Source organism: Anomaloglossus baeobatrachus, chromosome 12 (genome assembly GCF_048569485.1).
Source record: "Anomaloglossus baeobatrachus isolate aAnoBae1 chromosome 12, aAnoBae1.hap1, whole genome shotgun sequence".
NCBI classification, from domain to species: Eukaryota; Metazoa; Chordata; class Amphibia; order Anura; family Aromobatidae; genus Anomaloglossus; species Anomaloglossus baeobatrachus.
In genome coordinates, this window is record NC_134364.1 from 81432956 (window position 1) to 81445402 (window position 12447).

Below are 12447 nucleotides of genomic sequence, written 5' to 3' on the forward strand. Positions count from 1 at the left end.
GGTTGTAAGTAGTGATGTCACCGCTGCCACCGTTGAAATAGTAATGACAGGTGGGTTACTATAGCAACGGTGATCTCCGTTATTCACCGACTGTGGCATCCAGTCCTTGCATGTGGGATGACTCTGTAAAGAACGCCCATATGCAGGAACGGGAAGCCAAGCATGTGCCCAAGCATCTCGCCGGTACACGGAGATGCTCAAACGAGCACCGCGTACCGGAGAGATGCACTGACAGGACCTAGCATGACGTCTAGCCATGTGATGAGTCTGTAGCCAATGAGATAATACACACGTGACTGGTCACATGCTATGACGACGTCACGGAAGGTCCTATTATCAGTGCTGGTTACCGGGAGGGTGCAGCGATGATCGGAAGGAAAACCGGCAGGAGACAGAGTGCAGGACGCGTCGCGTGGACCTGTAAGTGTAATGGCAATGTTTATTAACTGTATGTGTATATGTATAACGTGTTTGTTTGTGTTTGCCTCCCATTGTTTTCAATGGGGTTCGAAGGTGTTCGTCGAATGTTCGCCGAACTGAGCCACCATTCGACGAACCGAACTCGAACAATAGGGGGGTGGCTCATCTCTAGTCAGCAGTGACACCACATCTTTCAACCACATTGTGGGATTCAATTCATAACCCCAGTGACTCTGCACATTTACATTGTGACACATAAGCTATGACTGGTGTAACTCCCCTCCACTCCTCCACCCAAAGGGTGAGCCTGGACTATAAGTAAACTCCAAAACTCGTACACATGGCAATCAAACAAAAAGGAGCAACAATTCGAAACGAACAACTGGGAAACTGCCACACCGCACAAGAAGCACACCACAGATCACCAACAGATTGGACCACAATAAGACCAGAATCACTGTACAAGCTGGAGCTATTATCATCACTGAGTAGCAGGATCCAGAATCTTATATAGGAAGGAGACTGCGGTGATTGGTAATTAGCAACCTGCGCTCCTAGCAGAGTTCCCCAGGTCAGCAGGAATTAACTCCTGCAGCACTGAGGAATAGTTCACATGAAACAGCCGACGTCGAGCTCTGGCTGAACAACTAGGAGACATCAGGTTGCCTGTCGGGCTCCGCAGTGTGAACAGAGCCCGATGCCGCTATGACACCTAATGAGGCTGGAACCAAACATTGCATGACAACTAGAGATGAGCTGTTCCGTCGAGGCTCCGTTTGTTGGCAGCAAACGAGTCTAGTTCCATAGGCTCAAGCTTGACCCGAACCCCGGATCAAGTTACTGATTGGCAGTTTGAGTCTCCACCCACATACAGCCAACCATAAGCAGATCACTTCCAGGGGAGGGTAGGCAGGCTTTTTTAAACTTTTTTTTTTGTTGCACACTACATGTGATCATCCTGTTGTTACCCCCAGTGTGTACCGTTCAAACACTGCAAACAGCTTGCACAGGGCTGAGCACCAAGCAAATCTGAGCATAGCTTTGCTAGCGCAAGTTTTGGTCGCACTTAAAGCATCTGAACCACGAATCCGGGTGTTTAGTTTGAAAACCGAACGGCAGGTTCGCTCACCTTTAGTGACAACTAATGTACACCATGTTTGGTGGCTAAAAGACACAGCATATCACCCAAAAAACACCAACAGTGAAGTTTGGAGGTGGGAACATCATAGTGTGGGGATGTTTTTCAGCATACCGTACTGGCAAACTTCATGTAATTGAAGGAAAGATGAATGGACAAATGTACTGAGAATCTTGATAAAAATCTGCTGCAATCCACAAGGATGATGAAGATGAAAAGAGAGTGGACATTTTTGCAAGACGATCCCAAACACACAGCCAAGGAAACTCTCAATTGGTTTCCAAGAAAGAAAATAAAGCTGCTAGAATGGCCATTCCGATCACCGGAGCTGAATCCAATAGAAGATTATGGAAGGAACTAAAGGCCGCTTTACATGCAACGACATCGCTAATGAAATGTCGTTGGGGTCACGGAATTCGTGACGCACATCCGTTCTCGTTAGCGACGTCGTTGAGCGTGACATGTACGAGCGACCGCTAACGATCAAAAATACTCACCTTATCGTTGATTGTTGACACCCTGTCCATTTCCCAAATATCGTTGCTGTTGCAGGACGCAGGTTGTTTGTCGTTCCTGCGGCAGCACACATCGCAATGTGTGACACCGCAGGAACGAGGAACCTCACCTTACCTGCGGCCGCCCACAATGAGGAAGGAAGGAGGTGGGCGGGATGTTCGTCCCGCTAATCTCCACCCCTCCGCTTCTATCGGGCGGCCGCTTAGTGACGTCGCTGTGACGCCGAACGAACTGCCCCCTTAGAAAGGAGGCGGTTCCCCGGTCACAGTGACGTCGCTAGGCAGGTAAGTAGTGTGACAGGTCCGAGTAATGTTGTGTGCCACGGGCAGCGATTTGCCCATGACGCACAAACGACGGGGGTGGATACGCTCGCTAGCGAGATCGCAGCGTGTAAAGTGCCCTTAAAGCTCATAGAAGGAGCCCACGGTACCTTTAGGATTTGAAGAGTGTTTGTGTGGAAGATTGGGAAAGAAAAAAAAAAAAATCACACCTGATCAATGGAGGCGACTAGCTTCTCCATAGAAGGCGCGTCTTGAACTTGTCATCAGCAACAAAGGCTTTTGTACAAAGTATTTAATAAATATTAGGGTGTTCAATACTTTTTCCCTGTGTCATTTCTCATTATTACTTATAACATAATTTATGGACATCTATGGGTTGATTTCTTTGCATCCATATTACACTTGTGTGAAACAAGCCTTAAATTATTTATGAAACTTGATAGCTATAACCAGAATTTTAAATTTTACACGTTAATACTCGAGTCATTGGTGAGAAGGTTTGAAGTCCAAAGAACAGAATCGCCATCATGTACCTTAATGCCTCTCAGAAATGCTGGCAAGACTGTGGGGGTATGGGCACCCTGAAACACACTCTATGGGACTGTTACAAGGTAACAGGATTCTGGAGATCTGTGTTTCGGCTGTTGTCTGAGGTTTTCTTATTTTGAATTGTAGTTTTGAATGACACCGTTCCCTTTTCTCATAGTGCAACAAAACAAATTCAAAGTGAGGTAAGAAACTGGTGAAAAAATATATATATGCAATTCTGAGGTAGCAACCTGCAGGCCAGTATGTTTAAAGTAATAACAAACTCATATAGTTTTCTGTTTGTTTGACTAGTTTTAAATAATTCAGAACATTGTAAAAAACTTTTTTTTGTCATCACTGTCTAAGACCCAACTTTTTTTTTATTTTTCCCAATGATTTCAGCTTGTTATTTGCAAGGTGAGGTTTAGTTTATATTGGGAGCATATTGTCACACTAGGTGCGGGGAAGTAACAAGTGCACGGTGAAAGGGAAAACCTGAGTCTAGGGTTAGGGAAGATGGTAACCATTGACCGAACCAACTGCTGGTCCCTGGAGTCCCTCACCACCCTAGATAGGTATCCAGCTCGGCGGATAGGTACGAAACCTAACCCTAGGTATCCCTAGTGATGGGCCCTAAATAGGCCCCAAAACGGATAGGATGAGCTTTTTGTCAACATTTGCATCAGTACTTGGATGCCAAAACCAGGAGCGTCTCCAAAACACGGAACAGGTATCAGTCTTTCAATTATTGTTCTTCTCTGTTAGCTCCACTCCTGGTTTTGGCATCCAAATACTGATGAAACACTGATGTAAAAATACTGACATGTGAAGAAAAAAGCCTAAGCTGAAGCCAGCATGCTGTAAGGGTTAAAAAAACAAATATCAACAATCAATTATGCCTCTCTTATCAGGCTCCATGCTGTTTACTTAAGCTAAAGGCTATACCACTTGGAGTTTACCATTGCTAGGTCTAGCTGGCAGTCTGACACACTTCCTTCTGTGATTGACACCTTACTGTCAATGTACAATCTCTATAGGGATACTGGTGTAGGCAAGAACAGCTCATTCAGCTGTGTTACATGGCTAAATATAAAAATACATATTGTGTCAGAACAGCTGCACCCAGTAATCTAAGTAACACACAGTTGGATTCAGGATCTCTACCTACCTGAAGCTGTTCTCATATGAGGTAGCAAAAACCTGCTGACAGATTCCCTTTAAATAATGATTGTTAACCTGTTAAATTCTGCTGTCAAACAGCAAACCCGTGATGTGTTCGCAGGTTGCCGATGGGCTGCTATGACAGCAGGGGGTTTGCTGAACAGCAGTCCTTTGAAACCTGTGTGTGGCCGGGCTTCAAAGGAGACTGTGATTTTTACTATAAGCAGCAATGCTGTGGCCCTGCTGAATATAACACAAACAATCAGGTGATAGCAGGTTATAGTAACCTAAGGGGACTATTAAAAATATTAAAAACAGTGAAAAGTTAAAAAAAAAAAATTAAAAAGACAAGTTTGAATCACCCCCCTTTTGCCCCATTAAAAATAAAGATGATAAAAAAAGAAAAAATATAAATGTGGTATCCCTTTCAGAAAAGTCTGATCTATCAAAATAGAAAAAAAACTAACATGATCGGTAAACACTGGAAACAATTAAATAATGGCAAAATTAAGTTTTTTGGTTGCTGCAATACCACAAAAAAATGTGTAACAAGCGATCAAAACATCATATCTACCCCAAAATGGTATCAATAAAAACATTGTCTCTCGCCGCAAAGAAAAAGCCATCACAGGGCTTTATCAACCGTAAAGTAAAATCATTACGGGTCTTGAAAAATGGTGACACCAGCTTCCAAATTTTGGGGGGCAAACTTCTGATTTTTTCACCATTAAAATATCATCAATAATAATAATAATAATAATAATAATAATAATAATAAAAAAAACAAAAAAAAAAACTGTACAAGTTTGGCTGCAGGTGGGAGTAGATCTAGGGTAGGTGAGTGCCATCGGTTTTAGTTGTCTGTAGAGGGTAATGAGCGTTGGTGGACATAAACTTGATTGTGGAAATCCACTATAACTTTTTTTTAATACTTTATTAAACTTTTTTGTTTTTATCATTTATTGAACTAGGGAACATAAATATGCAATCACTTGATTGTTGGAGCAATACACTGCAATACTCCTGTACTGAACATAGCTGGGCTAACTGATATAAGAACAAGCTTTCTGCATTTGTTGGCTCAACAACAGTCATCTACGAAAAGTTACATCTTTTCCTTATTAGACCATAACTTCACACCGCTTGGTGCTAATCATTTACATACATAATTGCGAATTTCTGTAACCCTATTCCAGCATGCACTGCGGCAGTCAGTTGCGCAGCTGCAGTTCGCGCCCACTTCAAAGCCATGGTAACCAGGGACAACAAAGCAGGTGGAACCCAAATTGCGGTGAGTGACGAGACATGGCGGGCGGCACTGACAGACATGGCGCAAGTAGCGGTAACATTACCGCTCCTCCCACACACGCAATGCATGTATAGACTGAACACAGACACACGTCTTCAGACACACATATGTCTTCACACACACACACACACACACACGCACGCACGCACTTGGATACTCATCTGTCCCCACCGATGCGGTCCCCGGCAGTGAAGTCCCCAGCATTGCTCCGGCTTCCAGCTCCTCAGTGCAGTGAATATTCAGTGAGTATAATGAGTGGCGGTCAGGAGCAGGAGGCAGCAGAGCTGAAGACAGCATCGCTGGAGACAGGTAAATATAGAAAATATTTTTACTTAAAAGACCCGTGTTTTCTCCGGGGTAAAGGGGGGGGTGGGAGAGAGAGACAGAGAGAGAATATACACACAAACATACACAGATGACCCATACACACAGCGTACAGCAAACACACACACAGCGTCCAGCCATATACACACACACACACACGACACGTACACACAGCGTACAGCCATAAACACACACACACGTACACAGATGACACATACAAACAGCATATATCCATGTACACACACATGTACACAGACGACACATACACAGCGTACAGCCATATACACACACACACATACACAGATGACCCATACACACAGCGTACAGCCACATACACACACAGTGTACAGTCATATACACACACATACATGTACACAGACGATACATACACACAGCGTACAGCTATGTACACACATGTACACAGACGACACGTATACACAGTGTACAGCCATATACACACACACCCTTACACAGATGACATGTACACACAGCACAGCTCAAGAAAGACAACACCAGAATCTCTTGACTGAGTGTAGAGGCAGAAACGACCTTTGGAGAAAAAGAAGGATCCAGCCTCAGGACCACGCAATCTTCTCTCACTTGAAGGCATTGGTCTTCAATGGAGAAAGCCTGTAGTTCCCCTATTCGCTTAGCGGAAGGGATTGCCACCAAAAAGATTGTTTTCAGGGAAAGTTGTTTGATATCCAGATCCGAGTTTACGGAATAAGGCTGGCAACATAGAAAGTTCAGGACCAGATTCAGATCCCAAGGAGGAAATGTACTTCTCAAAGTGGGTCGTAGTCGCTGAACTGCTTTCATGAATTTCATTATCCAAGGATGGGCAGCCAACTGTGTGTTGAGGAACTCGCTGAGAGCTCCCACCTGAACTTGCAAAGTACTCGGTTTCAAACCTTTATTAAAACCTGCTTGGAGAAAGTCTAGTATGCTGGGGCTATTGGGCTCTGTCTGCTCCGTATGGCCGGTACCCATGAAACTACAGAAAAAAAACTTTCCAGATCTTATGGTATATAGCTTTAGTGACCTGTTTCCTACTTGCCAGCATAGTAGTAATCACCTGATCTGAGAGACCTTTAAGGCTAAGATCTCCCACTCAGGATGCAGGCAGAGAGCTGTAGTTGTTGTAGATTCTGATGCCTCAGAGGACCTTGAGAGAGTAGATCCTCCCGGAGTGGGAGAATTATCGGATCCTCTTCTGACAGCTGGCGAAGCAGGGAGAACCAGCTGCATTTTGGCCAGAAAGGCACTATCACTATGGCTCTTGCCCGATCGTCTCAAATCTTCAGCAGAATTTTTGCAATCAGCGGGACTGGTGGAAAAGTATAGAGCAGACCTGTTCCCCAGAATTGAGACAGGGCGTCCACTGCCACTGGATCATCCGCTAGACTGAGGGAGAAGAACGGCCGTACCTTGGCATTTTCTTTGCTTGCAAACAGGTCTAGGCATGACCCCATCTGTGATCTAGTCTGGAAAACATGGTTGCATTCAGGCCCCACTCTGATGCTCTCATCTGCCGACGACTGAGGTAATCGACCTCCTTGTTGTCCAATCCTCGGAGATGAAGCGCGGAAATTGAAGATACTGTAGCTTCCAGGAGAAGGAAGATGTCTTCTGCCAGTGTCTGTAAACTCGGATGTCGGGATCCGCCCTGGTGACGGAGAAAAGAGATAGCCGTGATGTCTGAATATATTTTGATATGCTGACCCTGTAGCGTCGTCCTGCTGAGTTGGAGAGCTTCTCGCACTGCCCTTAGTTCCCGGAAGTTGGATGACTTCGACTGGATCACTGGAGGCCAAGTCCCCTGGAGATAGGATAGGTCCAGCCTGAATCTTTGTTTGAGCGAGATTGTATCTTGCCGAGATGACAAGTACGTCTTTCTGCAGCGGTTGTGAGTGAAACTGACTCCAACGTACAATTCCTATACAGGATGTCATCAGCCCCAGCACTCTCACTGCCTGGTGAATTGAGACCAGTCTCTTCTCTGAAAACACACGCACTTCCTGGGAGATGGCCACCATTTTGTCCTCGGGTAAAAACGACGTCTGCCTGACGGAAACCAACATAACTCCCAGGAACAGTCTGGATGTTTCAGGCTGCAAACAGGACTTTTCATCGTTCAGGATCCCGCCCAACTTTTGAAGGACACCCCTGGTGATTTGAAGACGATTTCCCATTTCCAGAACCAATTTTGCAATCAGGATGAAGTTGTTTAAATATGGAACAACCACTATGCCCTGAAGGCGAATGTGAGCCACCATGTCTGTCACAACTTTTGTGAATATTCGAGGGGCTGAAGAAAGGCCAAATGGAAGGCACCTGAACTGGTATTGGAGAGTGATAGAGTCCTTCTGAAGAGAAAAATCGGAGAAACTGCTGACTGAACAGGTGAATTGGAAGATGGTAATACGCATCCTGCAAGTCCAGCATACACATCACTGCTCCCTGTTTTATAAGGGAAATGGCTGAGCGAATGGATTCCATTCGAAACTTCCTGTAGGGAACCCACTGATTTAAGGGTTTGAGATTGATGTTCGTGCGGAACTGCCCTGATGGTTTCTTTACAGAGAACAGGGAAGAGTAGTGACCCCAAAACTGTTGTTATATAGGGACTGGAACGACTGCTCCTATCTTCAAGAGCATGGTCACATCTGCCCAGAGACGGCTGAGAGACGAGGGAGAGCCCTGAGTGACACAAAACCGCTAAGGAGGGAAACGGGAAAACTCTATACAGTATCCTTCTGAGATTGTGGAAAGGAGCCACTGGTTTTTGGTGACCGATCGCCAACCCTCCAAAAACTGGGAAAGCCGACCCCCCCACCTGCCCACCGTCATGAACGTTTGAAACGGGATTTAAAGGAGGATGGGGGGGTTCTTATCTCTGCCCTTATAACCCCATCCCTGGGAGTTTCTTTTTCCCCTAAAGGTCTGTCTACACTGAGGAAAAGAGCACTAAAAGGGCTAGGATTTATGGTCTTCCTCTGGAAAACATTTCTTTTTATCAGAGCCCTTGTCCAAAATCTCATCGAGAACAGGACCAAAGACTGAACCCTGAGAAGAGAATAGAGCATAACTTATTCTTGGATGCTAAATCCCCTGACCAAGGCCTCAACCATATTGCACGTCTAGCAGTGTTAGATTTTCAGCCAAAAATAACGCTCTGTCTAACAGTCTCTGATGGGCATCAGCAAGAAATGCCATGGCCATCTACAAAAGGGGTAAGGATTTCAGAATGGTATCCCGAGGAGTACCCCCTCTGATATGGTCCTCCAAGTCATTAAGCCACAGGGTCATGGACCTAGCCACTGATGTAGCTGCCATGTTGGTTTTCATGGAAATGGCTGAGGCTTCCCAGGCCTTTTTCAAAAGACCATCAGCTTTTCGGTCCATCGCATCCTTGAGCCATGAGGAGTCTTCGAATGGAATAGATGTCTTACTGAGAACCTTCACTATGGGAGCATCAATCACTGGAACAGTGTCCCAGAATTTCACATCTTCTACCTTGAAGGGTAGGCGATTCCTAAATTCAAGAGAAACGAAAGCTTATTTTTCCACCTTTTCCCATTATTCCATGATCATGTCTTTCAAGTGATCATTCATGGGGAAAACTCGAGAACGCTTGAACCGTAGACCTGCATACATCTGATCCTGGACAGAAGTTGGGCCCTCCTCGTCAATCTGCATGGTCCGGTGGACTAAACTCAGGAGAGCATCCATATCCATGGAGTCAAATCGGTAGGATTTCTTTCCGAGCCTTGTAGGTGATGACCTGGGATCCTTATCCGATTCTGAAGCAAAGGATGTCAGAGCGGCGGAAATCGCCTCATCTGAAGATGGGTCTATCTCCCTTCTGGGTCTCTTCCGCTTCCCCTGGGTCTGAGATGTAGCAGACAGCGATGCCACAGATGCCTGGACCTCCTCTGTAATGATACTGCGCATATTAGACAGGAGGGAAGCCTGTCACTCATTAAGCAGAGATGAGATGCATGCGGCACAAAGACGTTTTGAGTAAGAGTCCGCCAATTTGCAATTGCAATTGGGACATCTCTGGGATTTAGCCACAGCTTTCTTAGCCAAATCTTTCTTCTTATCTGCAGAAGGGTCTGGAGGAGTCCCTTTCCTGAAGGAAAAAAAAAATAAAAAAATATAATATAATATATATATACAGACTTCCCTGATCCCTCCATGGTTAACCGACAAGCAGGGCCCCTGCCCCCCCCCCTTTATACTGTACCAGTTCCACGTGGTCCCGCTCTCCTCGCTCCTATGCCGTCCTGAGAATGTGCTGCCGCCAGCTCCTGCACTGAACCGGAAGTGCACCGCGTGACCCTGAAGCTCTCTGAACTGGAGCGCTCCTGCGCATGCCCGGGGAACACACTAGCGGTGCACACACCGATAAATGGCTGGCACGCTGGAGCAAGGTACCAAGAGCCCCAGAGTTGGTGGAAGCGGCATATGCTGGGAGCTCCCGCTCAGACCAGCCTGGCTGAGGGACCGGTCCCCTGGTTTCAGCCACGGACCTGCTTCACCAGAGAGCAGGCAGCACTCATCACCACCACTCCCCTGGGCCCATAAGTAGGATCTTCTTTCTTGCATGCTATCCTGTGTAGGGAGAGGAAAAACACTGGTGTGGATGGGGTGGGAGGGGCTTTTAACCTCTTGCATGTTTCCTGTTCCTATAGGATAGGGAGCAACCTCCTGTGGTTTTGTCATGAAACAATGCGACCTGTAAACAATTTTTAGACTAGGACTCCACAACTCTTGGTGCTAATCATCTTATACATACAGATTTGAGATAACCGTGAGGAATGAGGTCCAAATACAATAATTTTTAGACCAGGTCTCCACAGCGATTAGTGCTAATCATATTTTACATATAGATGATTTAACATAATAGTGAGGAATGAGGTCCAAATACAATATATTTTAGACTCCACAGTTCTTGGTGCTAATCATATTTTACATATACAGTACACACCAAAAGTTTGGACACACCTTCTCATTCAAAGATTTTTTCTTTATTTTCATGACTCTGAAATTTGTAGATTCACATTGAAGGCATCAAAACTATGAATTAACACATGTGGAATGAAATACTTAACAAAAAGTGTGAAACAACTGAAAATATGTCTTATATTCTAGGTTCTTCAAAGTAGCCACCTTTTGCTTTGATTACTGCTTTGCACACTCTTGGCATTCTCTTGATGAGCTTTAAGAGGTAGTCACCGGAAATGGTCTTCCAACAGTCTTGAAGGAGTTCCCAGAGATGCTTAGCACTTGTTGGCCCTTTTGCCTTCACTCTGCAGTCCAGCTCACCCCAAACCATCTCGATTAGGTTTAGATCTGGTGACTGTGGAGGCAAGGTCATCTGGCGTAGCACCCCATCACTCTCCTTCTTAGTCAAATAGCCCTTACACAGCCTGGAGGTGTTTGGGGTCATTGTCCTGTTGAAAAATAAAATGATGGTCCAACTAAACAAAAAACGGATGGAATAGCACGCCGCTGCAAGATGCTGCGGTAGCCATGCTGGTTCAGTATGCCTTCAAATTTGAATAAATCCCCAACAGTGTTACCAGAAAAGCACCCCCACATCATCACACCTCTTCCATTCTTCACGGTGGGAACCAGGCATTTAGAGTCCATTCGTTCACCTTTTCTGCGTCGCACAAAGACACGGTGGTTGGATCCAAAGATCTCAAATTTGGACTCATCAGACCAAAGCACAGTTTTCCACTGGTCTAATGTCCATTCCTTGTGTTCTTTAGCCCAAACAAGTCTCTTCTGCTTGTTGCTTGTCCTTAGCAGTGGTTTCATAATAGCTATTTTACCATGAAGGCCTGCTGCACAAAGTCTCCTCTTAACAGTTGTTCTAGAGATGTGTCTGCTGCTAGAACTCTGTGTAGCATTGACCTGGTCTCTAATCTGAGCTGCTGTTAACCTGCGATTTCTGAGGCTGGTGACTCGGATAAACTTATCCTTCGCAGCAGAGGTAACTCTTGGTCTTCCTTTCCTGGAGCGGTCCTCATGTGAGCCAGTTTCTTTGTAGCGTTTCATGGTTTTTGCCACTGCACTTGGGGACACTTTCAAAGTTTTCCCAATTTTTCGGACTGACTGACGTTTATTTCTTAAAGTAATGATGGCCACTCGTTTTTCTTTACTTAGAATTTGTATTATGGCAAGAAAAAAGCAGCTAACAGTCTATTCAGTAGGACTATCAGCTGTGCATCCACCAGACTTCTGCACAACACAACTGATGGTCCCAACCCCATTTATAAGGCAAGAAATCCCACTTATTAAACCTGACAAGGCACACCTGTGAAGTGAAAACCATTTCCGGTGACTACCTCTTGAAGCTCATCAAGAGAATGCCAAGAGTGTGCAAAGCAGTAATCAAAGCAAACGGTGGCTACTTTGAAGAACCTAGAATATAAGACATATTTTCAGTTGTTTCACACTTTTTGTTAAGTATTTCATTCCACATGTGTTAATTCATAGTTTTGATGCCTTCAATATGAATCTCCAATTTTCAGAGTCCTGAAAATAAAGAAAATTCTTTGAATGAGAAGGTGTGTCCAGACTTTTGGTCTGTACTGTAGATTTGAGATAACAGTGAAGAATGAGGTCCAAAAACAATCATTTTAGACCAGGAGTCCACAGCGATTGGTGCTAATCATATTTTATATATAAACTTGAGATAGCAGTGTGGAATGAGGTCCAAAAACAATTGTACAATGAGTCTGATTAATTAATTTCAA